General features: G+C 42.2%; 1 protein-coding gene across 2 annotated transcripts in view; it reads right to left on the bottom strand.

The window, feature by feature from the left end:
• The window catches only part of DGKE (diacylglycerol kinase epsilon), a 1,358,385-nt gene that overhangs the window by 1,116,950 nt on the left and 225,558 nt on the right, over positions 1-15,877 (bottom strand). The window lies entirely within an intron of this gene.

Consider the following 15,877-nt stretch of genomic DNA (forward strand, 5'->3'; position numbering starts at 1 on the left):
TGGGGAGCAGTGCAATAACTGATTCAAAACCTCAACAGTATCACACGCATCTATGAAGTCTTCTGACATCAGAGAGACTATAACAGTAATAAGTCAGGGAGGCACTGTCCCCACAATGGGACACAGGGTGTAGACAAGCTTCCCTCCTACAAAAATGCTAGCTACGATAGGATGCAAAACAGCACCCAGTTCACAGTAGCAATTGTAAACTTTTGGGAATGTCCAGCTCTAGGTTTTTCACTTCAGTGATAAGAACTGGTGCTTTCCCCTGTATTAATGCATATATATCCATACGTGCATACATTATACACATACATACATGCTGCCAAGTCCTTAAAACACACTGGAGGCAAAAATATGAATAACACAGGTTTAACTTGAACTATGAATTCAAAAGTTTGGCTTTGCATAATGCTATTTACAAAGTACCTTATATCAGATTTGAAGTCCTTAGTAGTAACTCTTCCACATAGGCTAAGCCCCACAGTCCTTTCAACAGACCTTTCTTTTACAGGTATGACTACCCCCCCCCCCCACACACACACACACACTAAGCACAATAAAACAGCAATCTGACTAGCCTCTGAGGTCTCAGCATCACAATCATCCCCTTTTTCTACATGAGATTGGGGCGTTGCATCAACCATTGCCAGTTCTTCTGGTTTAATGCCACTCTTACCTTCTTTGGGCCTCTTCAAAAAGAACCTTGATGACTGGATGAGAGATAGGAAATTCACCCCAGGGATCACGTCAGTCGCATTGCTAGACAGGGGTCCAGGAAAGTAAATATTGTGGGAAGAAATATCCAGGGAATTGTTATGGCTAGGCTTGTACAGGTCCTATGGCCGATAGCCTAGTACTAACCAATGAACCTATATCTAGCTATCTCAGGTCTGCTCTCACTCAATCCATCCATCTCTTTGCTAGAGGTCCTCATTTCATTTTGCCTTCTTCCTCTTTCCCAAATCATCTTCACCAAATCATCTTCTGCTTTCCAGACATATGTCCACACCACTGCAATCTGTTCAGAACAGTCCAGGTCTATGAGGGAGACTGGACTGACATTCTGTTGTTTCTCCAGCCATTACAAAGGATCATGACTGGACACCAGGTTTTACAGCCAAGCATTCCTTTCACGAGGCTGAATACCTTATTGCAGCATTTTCCAAGTCTCATGTAATGTAGCACACAGGTGGTGCTCATCCTGAATATCCTAAGATAATGCAGTTCAGAGATCTCTGTTGCATCCAGACACAAAGTTAATTTCTTGGTAAACTACTGCCAATTAGCTCAAAGGATTAAGTCTATGAGCTGTTAATCACCTGCTTCCACTGCGCGATCATTGTTTCAAAACTGTGGAAGTCTACCTCACTAGAGTTAAAGCTTACAGAAAACAACAAATGCTTTAAAAGTCTGCTACAACAGAGTCTGCAAGGCACTTGGCTCTGCTCTTGCTCTGCACCTGGATCATTTGTAATCCTGAAGAAAACACAAGCACCAATACCTCTGATAAAACTAGTACAATACTCTGTACAAAATTCCCATACGGTGATTATTATGCTTTCCCATCTATCTACTACTGTAAACATTTAACTGATTACATTCTTTAACTACATACACCTACTTAATCCTCATCCTCCTTCATCGTCCCACTAGTTACTAATTTCAACCCAAATGTCAATTTTTGTCTCCCCTTGTTTTTTTTGTATTTATGTTTGCTACAACCTTATACAAATGCACCCCCATTCTTATACTGGACAGATACATGAAGCTGATTCTTTATCTCTTTCTTATTACATGTACTGTCCTGTCACACTGTGTCTATTGATGCTCTCTCCTCCCGCATCTTTCACAATACTATAAAATGGGGAAAATCTTCTCTTATTTATCTTATTTCATTTTGGATTTGTTTACTGAAATAGTGCATTGATCTCAGTGAATTATTTACTGGCACAGCCCGGCTAAGTATGTATATATCAATGCGAAGAAAAGATAAAATGTTACATACAGTGTACTGCTGAAATGCATACATATCTATATCTTTAAATATATATATATATATATATATATATATATATATATATATATATACATATACATGTATGTATGTGTGTATATCAATATTTCAAAGGCAACTTACAAGCAAGATAGATACAAGTTCAAGATGGATTGATTAACAAAGTCAACTGAAGTTGTAGGAGAGTAGGGTGTGGAGATAAGGGAAAACAAGGAGCAAGTAACAATTTCATCAGATTTGTGAGGATGGCTAAATGCAGGCATGGGAGGGAGCAGAAATAGGAAACAGTGAGGTTTAAGTGATGTGATAAGATTGGTGGCTTTGGCATGATGTTTATGTAGCTAGGCAATTCTTAAGTTCATTTCTAAATTATGCATATGAGGGGAGTTCCCTTAAGTAGGTTGGTGGTGATTCCTATTTTTAGAAGCTAATATGCAGAAAGCATGACCGGTGCAAAATAACTTAGTTGGGGGGGAGGTGTCCAGATTTGGGGTGGCTCATGAGAATGGTCTTAGGTAGTATAGTAAGGTTTCAGGAAAGAGTTTGTGTGCTAGACGTGAGAATTAGTCAGGAGTTAGGCTTCTGTAGACAGCAAGGAGGCCAACAGGAAGTCAAATTTTTGTTTCACAGGAAGCCATCTGGCTTTAGAGAGAAAGTTGTACACTGCTGTTCCTGATGAAACGAAGTTTGTGAAAAGTGAAAACTCTGGGCGGCACATCATGGGCATGCTTCAAACTGGTTATGAAAAATCAGCCATGACCTATATTAATAAAAAATGCAGCCCAGCAGAAACAGCTGCTCCAATTGTGGCAGAAAGGAAAAGCATTGAAAACAGACAGAGTGTTCATGGAAAATAATTATTCACTGTGCACCAGGCAGAAGAGAAGCAAGTTTATCACAGTAATCAGGGAATGTCAAAAAGCACGTATAAGATTCAAGTGGCTGTATCCAGCTGTCTTCAGATTATTTTTTCCTGGAGGAGAGGACATTTTTCCTAAGCAAGAAACATCTTTATTAGATTACTTATGACACAGTCAATCGTGCACTTATATAAACGAAAACAAACCATATTGACATTTTCAGTTGCAAATGTTGTACATCCCTTATAATCTGTCCAGTTACTGTCAGTCAAACATTACAAAGCTCATTCAATTCCTACCGTCCCTTAAACCAAATTCCTCCTCCAAAACATTATTTGACATGTATTGTTCTCACAATTCCCATTTTTCTTTGTAATATGATCCTACACTTTTATAAAGGTCACAATCCAGTTGTTTTACCTCTGTTACTTTATTTACTACTTCTAGTACAGCTGGTTTACACTTTGATTTCCATTTTCTAGTCATTTCAATTCTGTATCACAGTTCAAAAAAATCATCTCCTTTGTTACACCAATTTGCTCACCCAAATTCGGCAGGGAATTTTAAAGTCTGCCAACTCATTACACTCCCAAAAATATGTTCCCAAATGCATCTTTCTTCTCCATCACTTATCCAAAGTTTGCAATCTACCTGAGGAAAAATTCTTAGCGGTCTGCTTGGGTTATAACTCTTCTAGACTTTGTTGCATATTTTGGAGCATACAGATATCCTCAGATTGTTTCTTTGTGAATTGCTTATCCAGTCCCTCTTCCCAATCCTTTCTAACCTCCTCTGATTGATTCCTATAGCTATCATGCAATATTTTAGATGACCTACTAATTACCCCTTTTCAACAGCAGCTTCTGTTCTAGATTCTACTAAAAACTGGTATTTTGCTTAGTCCCCCCATTTCTTTCTCTTTGCCGATATTCTGATATCAATTCTTGATAGGGAGGGCAATCTCTACACTGCATTCCAAATGCATTCTTGGCCTCTTCCCTTTCCATTACCTTTCCCCTCTCTAATTATTTGCTCCCAATACCTTGGTTCCTTTGCTAGTTTTCTTCAGTAATTTCCAGCCCCCTCTTACTTAAACTCTGTACTCCTAATAACAGTCATCCCTATCAGCAAAATCTCCTTTCTCCATCCATGTGTTGGCTTAGTTCTTAGAATACGTTCTGCTATTTTATGAATATAATATTCTTTATGGTTATTGTCATTCTCCTTACGGATCTGCATCCAAAATCCCAGTTACTCATTGTTTCTTGAGCTCCACCACCCCCCCCCCCCGTTTTCTCATCATCCCTTTCCACTCGAATTACAGCTTTCTGCTTGTGCTATGTATAGGAACCTTAACCATAACCTGAAATACCCCCTTCAAATCAAGTAGTCCCTCACCACTTTGTTTTGTTGGAAGGATTAATTTATACCACTTGACTCTTGCCCTCTTCCCCTCCCAGATAAAATCCTTCAAATCTTTATTAATTGCTATTCATGACTTCTCTGGTTGACAAAAATATGCTTGACCATTGTATAAAGTTAAAGGGACTAAAAGCATTTTCACTGCTTGTATCTTGCTATCCATATCCATAAAAAAGAGCTTCCAGTTTCTCAGTTTTTGTGTTATCTTCTGTTTAGTCTCTTCTCACATATCTTTTACACAACTCTTTTTTAATCCATACTCCTAAGTACTTCATTTTATTATGTATGTAAATTCTCTTCAACGTCCTACTACTGAATTCACATCTTCCATACCAAATTATTTTCATAAATTTCTTTATTTTAGTTTATTTTGCATTTGTTAACTGGGAGGGTCTGACTGGACACAGGTCCATTTTCAGCGGAGGCCCAGGGAGAAAACTTCCATTACACTATTAGCATTTATACATTTCTAAGCGTTCTTAATGGCATGTTTAGGTGTTACAATATATCAAAGTAGTACAAAAATGAAAAGTTACACAGCATGTAATGCATCTAGTAAAACAAACAATTAGTAGATGACTAAAATTATTTTTTCTCATACACATTCTCATTCACATATATATTTATACATTCACATTTGTATAGACATATATATATGCTCACACCAACACATCAAAAAGTATAGGTACTGAGGTAAGATGAAGAGATCTAATAGAGTATATACCTTTCTCAGATAGAGATTGTATCATTTATCAGGTACAGATGTAATAGTATACAAGTATTGGTATGTTTTACCCTATTCTTCTGATGCTGAGTTTGGAGGTAAGTGTAAGCATATTAGGAAGGCTATGTAAGGAAAGTGTTAGAGACTAGCAGAATTGTTACAACTGTGCATAGTTATTGTTTACCCTGGGGAGTAGCAAGACCAAAGCCAATTGTTTGAATAGTGGGATTTCAGGAGGTATTTGACTTGGGTACTAGGAGTAGTGGCAGTTATATGGCTTGGGAGTGAGTTCCAGTTTTGGGCTATTGTGCAGCCAAAAAGAGACTTTCAAAACTCTTTTGTTATATTTTCCCTTCTAGGCCACTCACATATAGCTTTACTGTTGCAAATCAAATTCCATTCCTTAACTATAAGTAATATTCCCTGATGAAAGCTGATCATTTCTCATGACAGGATCAAAGACATTTTTGATGCAGAATTGGCTAAGGAGGAAATAAAAGAAAGTTTAGCTAACAAACATTAGACGAGCAAGTCAAAGGAGACATGAATTCTTATCTTTCTGACAACAAAGCTCATGGAGAGATCCTACAGTGAAACGTTTTCCATTGTTCCACACAAAAATGTCTGAGAGACAGAAAAAGTGCATAAGAGCTGAGCAGAAGAATCAGGAGTACCTTGGAATTGGACCAGACACTGGTGTTGGGAGATGGGGATTATCAAGAAGGAGAACAGCAACACTGACATTGGGAAACTATAAAGCATCAGTGAAACATGGCTGAGAAGGAATGGAGTTCTGCTGACTTTGGTACACATGTAGTTAAATTGTAAACCATTTATCCTACTTTATGCCATTAATGCTTAGAAGGACACCGAAGGGAATGAAAAAGTACCTGTAAGAAAATGTTTTTGTTGCCATTAATATTTGCATAAGAATTTCATGATGTAAATTACAGCTTTAATTTATTTAAGTATTGTTGAACTGGTTAGTCCCACAAGGCTAGAGGCCTCTTTTTAGAGGAGCCCCCAGGCGATATTTATACCACTAAAGGAAATTTGACCTAGACATTGAGGAACTTCCCCCACTCTTTTCAATGAGACTTTTACAGCCACCTGTGCCTTACCACAAATTCAAGCAGATGGGACCTTTCTTTAACATCACAGGATTGAAACACTCCCCTAATGCTGCACTGCAGTGTTGCCAAATCAATAAACTGGAGTAGGAATAGAATCCACAGTCTTTTGGTCTTCCATCACCAAAGGCAAGTGCACTACTTGTTGCATTGCTGGCAAATACAGTGCAAAACAGTTTTGTATAGTGTGTTTGTATAGTGTGCAGTCAGAGTTATTTTAAATGTGAAGTGTGGAGCCTATGGTGACTGCTGTATATGTTAAACATACTAAAGCAAGTGTCATTTTTATTTGTAAGATATACAGGCTTTCTACTGTAACAAAATAAGAAAGACTGGACAAAAGCAAGTTACAGTTAATATAATGTTATCTTGAGCTGCTGGGGAGTGAGGTGGTATGCTGTAAAAGTGAACTGATCATATTATACGTAGAACAAAGATCATTTCCTTTGTTTTTACAGGGGGTGGGTAACTAGATTAATGTCTTTGGTTTAAACTATAGACAATTTTTTTTCCAAATAGCAAATGCTCTCGCTGGAACAAAAAACATCTTCACTTGTAGGCAACTGGCTACATGAAGTCTGTACATTGTGTTCTTAGTACAACTTACAAAGACTCTGGGCCGGATTTACGAAAGCTTGCATGGAGTGCAAGAAGAGTGTAGGAGCTCACGCCGGCAATATGTCTGCGATCCAGGAAACACTAACCTGTCCATGGAAGATTAGTGTTAGCTGCAGAAATGTACTTCGTTGGTAACGGAGTACCGTTCTGCAAATAGCTAAATGGAGTTATGACAGCTCCAAATAAAGGATGTATACAGTTGAGTAAACATGCCAATGGCCGAATATAAGGCCATTGGCATTGATAAATGTTTAAAAATATAAAAATTTAACTTTTTTTTCCCCGATCTCCGATGTTTAAGCATAGCTCAGCACCACGCAAACGTGTGACGCTTATAAAAACAAGAAAATAATTTAAAAAAAAGCCAAAAATAGGCATTTTCACTAAAAAGCATATTCTGCCATGCAGGTGAATGGCAGGCTGAAGACAGCATGGTCACTGAGTAGTGGTTGCTAAGGGGGGGAAGCTCAGTGTGAGAGATGTAACCATGCATTAGTAGGCAATCCTATGCAAATGAGGATAAGGATAGTGAATCCCAATTTTCCCAACATGTGAGCTATGTCCCAAGAGTGTAAGAGTAGGAGTAGGCGAGCAGTACAGTAGAATATAGATGACATCATGAGGGTGTGTGTCAGACAGGCTGTAAGCTAATTGGAGCACAGTGGCTTATGTTTGCTTTAAGTTGCTCAGGATTGCAAGAGGCGTGCCTACAGTTGTTCTATTTGAGAAGCTCAAACCAAAGATACACAATATAAAAAGATAGGAAACTCCTTGCAAACATGCACACAGTGTGCACGCGTGTTTGCGCTTGTTTGCGCAGCGCTTCCCCCTGAGCGGAAACAGAATGGCAAAAGGAAGGAAAAGAAGTAGTAGGAAGTTAACCAAGGAGAACTAGAAGAGCTGCCAGGTGAAATATATCAGAATCAGCCAATTACACAAGAAGCAGACTAGCCCAGCCCAGCACTTTAAACTCTGCAAACAGCATTCCCCCCTGTTTTTCCCAAGAACTCTGTAACACTGCAGTATACAAAGAGGTTGTTGTGTCTTTCGGCTTATCCCGGTTAGGGGTCGCCACAGCAGAACTCCGGCCCGCTAATGTTTGGTAGTGGATTTTTACATGCCGAGTTACCAGCCCTGACGCACAACCTTCAACGAAGGCAGGCCCATTCACGCATGCCTCTACAGAGAAGACGCTTTAGCTGAGAATCGAACGGGACAACGTCTTGCAGTGAGGTGACAACGCTACCGCAGCACCACTACTGTGGGAGCTCAGTATACAAAGAGGGAGTATAGAAAGAGGGAAAGCTTAAAAAGCTTAAGTCTGACAAAATGTTAGGGGCTACTCTTGCTATCATAAACCAACATGTGCAAGGTGCTGAAGGTGGTGATGTTGTGAATGCTACTGAGCAACCCACAGTGAGGAGACGGAAAAGAGTGTACAGACCCAGGGTAACCTATTGAGCTGTGCCGGCCACGCCTCACACACAGAACCAACAGAGGGGAACCCATCCCAGTGGCTACCAAGGTATGTGTTGGCCTAAGAATACTAGCTACAGGTACCTTCCAAAGACCAACTGATGATATGATGGTGATTTCACAGGCATCAGCATCCAGGGTACTCCACCAGTTCCTGGATGCCAAGTCAGCACATGCCGGTGACCATGTATATTTCCCCAATTCCCGCGAGGCATTGGCCAGCAATATGCGTCTTTTCCATCAAATAGCAGAATACCCTGAGGTAGTGAGTGCAATAGACTGCACGCACATACGAATCAATGCATCACCCGGTGAGCGGGTTAGGGTCTACATCAAATGCAAGGGCTTCCTCTCCATCAACTGCCAGGTCATGTGCGATGCCCAGAGCATAATAATGAATGTGTGTGCTGGCTGCCCTGGAAGCTATCACAATTCCCACATCTGGCATCTGACGCAGCTGTACCAGAGATTTTCCAATGGGGACATCCCTGATGGTCACCTAGTGGGGGATGCAGGATACGCAGTGAAGCCATGGCTGATGACACCCATCAGAAATGCACACACACCTGAACAAGAACTCCATAATGAGGCACATGCACAAGCAAGAAACATAATTGAGCGTGTGTTTGGAATGCTCAAGTCATGGTTCCGGTGCCTGGACAGATCTGGTGGAGCCTTGCAGTACTCACCAACTACATGTACCCAAATTGTTATGGTATGTGCCATGCTACACAATATGATCCTGTGGAAATAGCTGCAGAAGGAACAGCATGGGGCAGGGCCAAACAGCCCCCCCACCATTACCAAGGCCTGCACAATCACAGCGTGACTCGGAGAAGGAACAACCTGAGCCTGCCCCAGTAGGCAGAAGGAGACATGCCCAGTATGCCCTGGCCTTGGCAAAGAGGCAACGCATAGCACATACACTGACTCAGCAGGAACCCTGGAAATGACACCTCTCTCTGACTCGCACATACAGTAAAAGGGATGTCTAACTTGACACTACCTGGTTTCACACATGTATAGGGAGTGTACTATGTGCATCCGACATAGGCAGCCCTGCAGCACCACCTGAGGCATGAGTGCACTATTTTAGCAATATAAAGCACTGCTAAGCACATTTTACCAGTATTGAGCATATTTAAATACAATTGCGTACAGCTGCACACCGCGCTAACCAACGCAACGTCGGTACCGTTGATCAACGTTGGGCAAAGTTGAGCAAAGTTGGGTAAACACACTCACACCTGCGTTACTGTTCCTTAACCAGTCAGGTCTGCCCAGCAGGAAAATAAAAAGCAGTGACAGGGCTCAAACTCAGCATACTGTGCACTATAGTCACAGTACTGAACCACTAAGCCATGACAGAATTTCACTGGCACAGACACAACTTAAGTCACTCACACATACCAGTTGGGGGGGTCACATAACCTAATAGTTACAGCCAGCAGGACAATTGTAGACAAACGCAAACACAAACAAATGCTGTATCATGCCCTCTGAAGAGGCATATGAGTAACCTCCCCCCCAGGCCAGGCAGTGTGATGTGGGTTGGGTAGGCTATGAAGTCACAAACTAATATGTGTGTAATTGGAAGCTAAGGTCTGTAGTACACTGGTATGCCTCAAGCCAGTATGATAGGCAACAGTACAGACTGAAATGGAGCACCTGACATAGCAGTGCAGGTCTAGCAAATGTGTAAATGTTTCAGGTGTACCCCTCATCCTATGTACACTCACAGTAACAATCAGGTGTACCCCCCACGGGTAGAAATATACAAATAATTCCTGTCCCCCCTGTATGCAGAAATGTTGATAAGTCTATGCGAATTGACTCATGGAAGCCCTGCAACACAGCATGCTTCCTCTCGATGTATAACACAAAGGTGAGCCCTGAAGTAAACAACAACTTGAATTTTCGCACACATATATAATATATATATATATGCCCATAGTGGGCATGCTCGCGCACAAACAAATTTAGCAAATGTCAGTCAACATACTGAAAGGCATACTGGGCATGCTCACACACAAACAAATGAAGCAAATTTCAGTCAACAACATACTGAAAGGTCATACTGAGCATGCTCACACACTTAGGCCATGTCCAGGTACAGCAGTGGGCCACACATATCTGGCAGTTGCAATTCTTACTCCAGACACGTCACTATTTACCAATCCTGCCTTGCGCACACAGAGATGTGAAAACAGACCCATAATATACTGGATCCCTGTCATAATCAAACTATGTACTACAAGTACTTAAGTTGTTCAAAAAAGTGAAAATGCAAAGAAGATCAATAAATCTACGATCAGTATCATCAAGAAACAGTGAGCACTCCTAACATTATCCAAGCCATATTCTGGCAAAAATATTGCCAAAGAGTCCATAGAGAACCATGAAGCTTTCTTTAGCTATGTCATAAATATCAATGTAAACTCATATATGTTCTGAGTCAGTGCAAAGTGTAAATGAATACATGTACATTACTGACATTGCCAACATCTTGTCAGACAGGTTTATACATATTTAACCCCCTCTCACTGACAAAAGGGCCCATTACCATACCTGGAGATTGTGAAAACCCAGAAATCACATATACAATGGTTAAACAGCTCTATCCAAACCTAAAAACATGGTGTCTATGTGATGACATGGCGTCGCTGGCTGTGTCATATGTGAACTCCAAAGCAAACAGACCCTGCACCTGAACAGTCTGTTGAGACTCCCCCTCTGTACAGGATATGAAACTGTTGACTGGTTTACAGCAACGTTTGGCATACTCCACAAGTGTTGGTGCACAACACACCATGGGAACTATTGTCTTATAAGCCTAATAAGCCTGATCTGTAAGGCCATGGAGTCCATCATTATGGAACTCGTAAACAGAGCTATTGGGAGCCTACAAACAGCCAAGCCTACCATTTTGGTTTGGTCAGGGGCAGATCATGGTCCCTAAACCTGCTAGATAGTTTTCAAGGCAGTTACCCAGGACATACATCAATGAAATGAGCTCCACACGGCCTACAGAGACCTTGAAAAGCCCTTTCCAAACATCCCACACACATGTCGTATCCACAAAATCAACAACCTGTGCATAAACACGTATGTCATCTGATGGACTGCCAAATGGGGCAGAGATAAATCCCACAAGGTAAGAACTGTGATCTCCCTGTTGGAATGTAAGCTGGTAACAACTGCTGTCCACCATGGCTCAGTCTTGGGACCCCTCCTGTCTGGTGTATACTTTTCAGAAATGCAGTCAAACACACGAGGGCTATGGTTAGCAAAGTTTGTGGATGACTGCAAAAAGGTTGTCATAATCGATGTTTGGGACAACAGAGACATCCTTAAAGAGGGTCTCAGACAGATGTGGTGTAAAAATTATGGCCTCGAGCTACAGTCATACAAATACCACATAGGTGCCAACACCCTCAATATGGAGGTAATAATAAGGGATCTATGGACACATGTAGACAGTCATCTCTACTTCCAGAAACACATTCACAAAGTGGTTAGAAAATCATGCTATGTGTTCCCACAAATTGCCAAGGTCTTTGCATGTAGCCAAAGGAGGTTCCCTCTACTCATCAGTCATCAGACAGTATCATGGCACAGTTGCGATGAATCTGACTAGGCAACTTCAGCAGCTGGAAAGACCACTGAAGTACCTCAAGAAGAGGATTATTGGCCTCAAACAGTTGCCCCATGCAACAAGACTGAAATAACTCAATCTGTACTCTGTTGCATACTGTCTACTCAGCTGATCTCTGCCCAACAGACAGGTCCATGTCCAATGCAGAACTGATGTGCATGCTCTATCTCAAGTAAACCCAAGCTCAGTGTGCCACATGCTCTAGGGATATAATCATCACAACAACAAATAGAAAATGTTGGAGGGATACATTACTAACTCACAGACTTCCCTTGCTTTGGAACAGGCTCCCAACCTACATTAAGCTGGGTCCCTCACTGACACTCTTCCAGAGGAGCCTTGATGAGTGTATGTGAAACTGAACTGTCACACCATGGATCACTTCATCAGCTCTACTACACAGAGGCATAGGGAACTAACCCCATGTGTGGTGATAGCTGCACACTCTGGCCATACTAATATACGCTTTCAGGCAGATAGCCTATTACCTACCTATGTACCTATATATATGTAGGGGGGACACAGTATAATAAGCCAAAGATGGATGGGCAGAGATGTGTGTAAGAGGCTGACCATGACAGGGAGACATCCAGGACTGTCCCACCCAGCACACATCCGAATGGCACAAAAGACATGAGGTGCACATCTCACCCATTGTACATAATAGCCACCAGTACCTGTAAGCATTACAGTGCATGTGGTGCATGTGCCTGCTGTACAACATGACTGTACAATGAAGTACACATCTACTGTCTGTAGACATGCACCTGTCACATAGGTTCATAGGTATGTAGTAGACTATCTTCATGAAGGCATATATTAGCCTAGGCAAGTTATGCAGCTTTCACCACCCTATTGGTTAGTCTCCTAAGCCCTAGTTCTAATAGTTAGTACCCTAAGCTCCTTTCTAGTGGGGCTGCTGAAGTGATGCCTGGCGTGAATTGTCCGTTTCCCAACCACTCACAAAGGTTCCTATTGAAGAGCGTCAGCGAGGGGCTCTGTCTGATGTACATTGGGACTCTGTTCCACAGTAAGGCAAGTGTCTGGGATGGTACTCTATCCCACCAGCATGTTGCATTCATTGTTGTGATGAGGTTCATATCCCTGGAGTGTGTAGTGCGACTCAAGTTTGTTATCCGTAGATGGAGCATGTTCAACAGTTGTGTGTTGGACATGGCTCTGTATGTTAGGCAGAGTATGCCTCTGAGTAGGCGGTACGCAACGGAGAACAGATTTAGTTTTACCAGTTGTGTTACATAACACAACTGTTTGTGGCCAGTAATCCTCTTGGTGAGGTACCTCTGTGGTCTCTCCAGCTGCTGGATATGCTTAGTCGAGTACATCCAAAATGGTGCATTGTACTTAATGATGGGTCTGATGACTTAAGGGTAGAGGGCCACCACTACCTATTTTGATCCTGATGAAAACCCTTTGTTGATTAGGTGGGCCACATAAGATTTCCTAATCACTTTGGCAACATGGTTGTCAAAGGAAAGATGACTATCTACTTGTGTCCCCAGATCCCTTATGACCTTGTCAGTTTTTAGAGGGTAAAACCTATGTGGTAGTTTGTGGGTACTTTGTTTTCCCCAAAGGGGATTACTATGCATTCTTTCACATAGAGCTTGAGGCCATGACTCTGACACCACACATCTGTCTCATAGAGTCCGTTCTGGAGAATATTTGTGTCATCCTGGGAATCTATTATGGCAAACACTTTACAGTTCCCAGCAAACTTAGTCAACCACAACCCTCCTGTGTTGGCATGTACTTCTGAGAAGTCTATACCAAACAGGAGGGGCCCCAGGACCGAACCCTGGGGGACACCAGTTGTTACCGGTTTAGAGTCTGACATGTAGCCAGCAACTCTTAATTTGTGGGATCTATCTGTGAGCCAGGTTGAAATCCACCTTATGATGTATGGATTTATGCCCAGGTTGGTGAGTTCATCTATGATACCTGACTGGGGAATGGTGTCAAAGGCCTTAGTGAGGTATAGGTAGGCTGTGTGGAGCTCCTTTCAATCATCTGTAGCCTGGGTAACTGTCTCAAAGAAATCCACCCAGTTCAGGAGGCATGATCTGCATTTGACAAAGCCAAACTGGGTGTGCTCAACTGTGTGAAGGTTCCCAATGTCTTTATTTTTGACTTCCATTATGACTGGCTCCATTGACTTGCAGATCAGACTCGTCAGGCTCATAGAGCGTGAATGCCAAGGGTCTTTTGTGGCCCCACCCCTGTACAGTGGAAATAACATTGCTGTGCAACATTCTATGGGTACATATCCTGTAGAGAGGATGTAGAGAGAGGTGCAGGTATCCTTGATGAATATGGATACATCCCCACCCTATGTGCTATGATGCAGGTTCTGATACTGGAAGGTATAGAATGAGTAGTATCCTGGTAGTGCTGGTGTGCTCTCTAGAGCCTTGAACTAGGTTTCTGTTACTGCACAGATATCAATATTCTCCATACTGAGAAGTGCCTAGAGTGTGTGTATTTGAGGCTGAGACTTCTGGCAATGAGCAGCATTTAGCTCACTCTGTGGTTATTTGTGTTGGTTACGGGGTTTGGTTTGTCCTGAGTGACCAGTGTTCCTCACCTGAAGTCAACGCCTCATTGGTCCGATCCGACCATAACCTAATTACCCTACATATCCACATTCTGCCCCCACCCCCCATTAAGGAAACCATGGTAAAAATTTCTCCAAAGCCAACTTCATGCTTCTTAAGAAAGAAGTGGTTAACTTCATGACACCCATGCAGATGGACAATACAGTTACGACTACTGAATCCTACACAAATGCACTTTATAAGCACTTACATGAGTGCATGGATCGTGCTATCCCAAACAGAACCAAGACGATATCCTCCAAAAAAAAAAAGCCAATCTGGTGGTCCCCTGCCATAAACAAACTATACAACAGAAGGAAGAAACTGTTGCAAAAGAGAGTAAAATCCCATGAGTGGAGGAGGTCCCTGGTCAGTCTCAGTAAGAAGCTGCGATCCCTGATAAAATCCTCCAAAGCTAGTTACGAAAATAAAATCGCCACTGATTCTAAAGACAACCACAAAGCATTCTATAGCTATGTCAAGAATCTCAATGGCAACACTCAGATCTGCTCTGAGTTACAGCACAATGGCACTAAATATACGGACCCAACTGATATTGCCAACATCCTGTCAGATAGGTTGAGTGCTAACTTTACCCCCCTCTCACCCATGAAAGAGCCCATCTCTATACAGGAAGAATGCAAAGTTCCTGTAATCACAGCTGCACAGGTAAAAACCACACTCCCCAAAGCCAGGAGCACAGCCTCCATGGGACCAGACAACATCCCAGGCTGCATTCCACACGAACAACAGAATGAAATGGCACCACACCTAAGTACCATGTTCAATCATAGCCTCACCTCAGGCTTTATGCCTGCTGAATGGCGCACAGTGACGGTTATCCCACTATACAAGGGGGGAGCCACCACGGACCCTGGGAACTAGCACCCCATTAGCCTGATGAGCCTGGTCTGCAAGGCCATGGAAATTATAAACAAAGACAATGGTAATCTCCAAACTCTGAACCCCAACCAGTTAGGGTTTGTAAAAGGCAGATCATGTCTCCTAAACCGGATAAGACTTCTTTGAAGCAGTCACCAAAGCTGTAGAAAAGGGTAAAGTGGTTCACACAGCATATCTAGATCTTGCCAAGGCTTTCAACACCATCCTCCACTCTGGAATTATAGGAAAACTCACTAAACTAGGTATAAATCCCTATGTCACAAAATGGGTTGCCAACTGGCTCATTGACAGAACCCACACTGTGAAAGTAGCAGACTCCAAATCCGACTTCAGACCAGTGACAAGTGGAGTACCACAGGGTTCAGTCCTGGGTCCTGTCCTGTTTGGTATCTACTTCCCTGAAGTACAGGCTAACACAAAAGGTCTTTGGCTAATGAAGTTCGCAGATGACTGCAAACTA

The sequence above is a fragment of the Protopterus annectens genome, chromosome 12.part0, assembly GCF_019279795.1.
Source record: "Protopterus annectens isolate FY-2018-M chromosome 12.part0, PAN1.0, whole genome shotgun sequence".
NCBI classification, from domain to species: domain Eukaryota; kingdom Metazoa; phylum Chordata; order Ceratodontiformes; family Protopteridae; genus Protopterus; species Protopterus annectens.